Source organism: Pseudorasbora parva, chromosome 13 (assembly GCF_024679245.1).
Source record: "Pseudorasbora parva isolate DD20220531a chromosome 13, ASM2467924v1, whole genome shotgun sequence".
Taxonomy (NCBI): domain Eukaryota; kingdom Metazoa; phylum Chordata; class Actinopteri; order Cypriniformes; family Gobionidae; genus Pseudorasbora; species Pseudorasbora parva.
In genome coordinates, this window is record NC_090184.1 from 46,381,660 (window position 1) to 46,384,159 (window position 2,500).

Consider the following 2,500-nt stretch of genomic DNA (forward strand, 5'->3'; position numbering starts at 1 on the left):
CCCTCATACAAACCCTACGCCTGTAATTATTGGTATTTAAATATATAATCACACTCTAACAATGACAGTGTAACTCTTTATTTTAAATAAATATTTTGTATTTATGCATTTAAGAAGTCAATAATATCTGGTTGCATGTAATTTATAGTTTAGCAAAAAAGTTACCTAGTTGCCTTAAAATGAGTTAATACAATGAACATTTTTTGAGATTCGACAATTTATTAAAATATTATTAAAAGATTTTTTTAAGCATATTGGGGAATTGTGTGTGTTTTATTTGTGATGACGCAGCCAAATTGTGCTATTTTTATGATTTATCAAATGTTTTATGTGGTTCAGATACAATAATATTTTGAGTTTCTATTTATTAAACTAATTTCCTTCATTGTATCAACTCATATTTTTAATTTCAATAAACTTAAAATGTTAAGGCAACCAGGTTACTTACTTTTTAAAGTTAAACCAACAAAAAACAACAATTTTTTTTTTTTTTTTACAGTGTATACATATATCGTGACACTCTTCCCTAATTCCTTATATTTTAAGGTGTCATCGTGGCAGTGTGATTATATATTGAAGTACTGAGTAATATGGGTTTGGCTGCATGTAATAATGCATAATTTACAACATGTAACAGGACACTGTAAATAAAGTGTCATCTGAATCACACGCACACAAACATGGTGCGCGAAACAATCACGGATACAATTTTAAATCTATAGCTATGCTCCAAAATGAACGCATTAAACATGCAAAAATGCGTGACTTTATAAAAAAGCGGGTTTTGCATGATTAAATGAAATCGCGGTAGTTTGAGCTCGCTGTAGAAATAAAGCGCGGTGTGAACGCGTGTAGTTGATGATTTTTTTTTTATCTGTGCATGAGAATAAGCTGAAGCGCATGCATGTGTTCAAGCTCTGAAATATGGGCTCGGGATCGCGCGTGTAGATAAAGAAGTCTCGCGCCCCCGGGAGACACACACACACACACACACACACATGTCCCGTGTTGGGATGATGAATGTGGGCCGATGGAGCAGATCGATCCGTGATCCGGACTCACTCCACAAAACTATACAGCAATTAATTGCGTGTTGTCCGCTCATCCCTCATGCGCTGGCGCGTTTATCGATGAAGATCCGCGGATCACTCACCGCATCACACACACACACACACACACACACACACACGGAATAAAATCATTTGCGCAATTAATAAAGATTCCACTCAGAAGAAACTGAGTAAAAAACATCTCAGTTGTTTGATAAGTGTAGGCTAATTATTATATATTCAATAGGCTACATAATAAATAAATAAAAAACATATGTGGGACAATAATCTCAGATTATATATTAACAAATCAGCTAAAACGTTAAAGAAGCGTTTATTCGCTTAATGAGTGTTTTTTGTGCATTTATAATGTCAGTGTTTCCGCGCGCCGGAGACAATTAAACAAAACTGGAGAATAATCCGAATTAAATCATCGGAAAGAACTGGTTTTAAGAAGAGCTGCACTGGTGAAATGCACACAGAGCTAGTTTATCTTATTAAAATCATTCAGAGAATCATTTCTAAAAATATCTCCACATAAGTTGATATTTTCCCACGATTTGAACGCTTTTAGTTCAGCCCTCACACAGATGAGATTCTTCATGGTGGGGTTATTTTCCAGAACCATATTTTTGATGTTTTGATTATTATGAGTGTTTTCTGTTCTCTAAAGCAGCGAAAGTTCCCACACATCCTCAGCCACGGAGAGCCTTTTCTTCTTCACAACCGAAGCCGGTGGCGCTTCATTTAGAACAGCTAATGATGCAACTAACCCTGATCATAACCATAAAAACATGCTTTAGTTGATATTAATAATCATAACCATAACATGCAAATAACCCTGATCATAACCATAAAAACATGCTTTAGTTGATATTAATAATCATAACCATAACATGCAAATAACCCTGATCATAACCATAAAAACATGCTTTAGTTGATATTAATAATCATAACCATAACATGCAACTAACCCTGATCATAACCATAAAAACATGCTTTAGTTGATATTAATAATCATAACCATAACATGCAACTAACCCTGATGCTTTAGTAAATATTAATAATCATAACCATAAAAACATGCAACTAACCCTGATCATAATCATAAAAACCTGCTTTAGTAAATATTAATAATCATAATCAGAAAAACATGCTTTAGTTGATATTAATAATCATAACTTTAGTACATATTACTAATCATAACCATACATGCATGCATTATTTTACTAATCATAACTCTAAATGCATGCATTATTAGATATTACTAATCATAACTCTAAATGCATGCATTAGTTGATATTACTAATCATAACTCTAAATGCATGCATTAGTTGATATTACTAATCATAACTCTAAATGCATGCACTATTACTAATCATAACTCTAAATGCACGCTTTAGTTGATATTAATAATCATAACTCTAAATGCATGCATTAGTTGATATTAC

At 32.8% G+C, this 2,500-nt stretch overlaps 1 protein-coding gene across 2 annotated transcripts in view; it reads right to left on the reverse strand.

Annotated features, from left to right (window-relative positions):
• The window catches only part of prdm6 (PR domain containing 6), an 83,508-nt gene that overhangs the window by 80,199 nt on the left and 809 nt on the right, over positions 1–2,500 (reverse strand). The gene's annotated exons all lie outside the window — the stretch shown is intronic.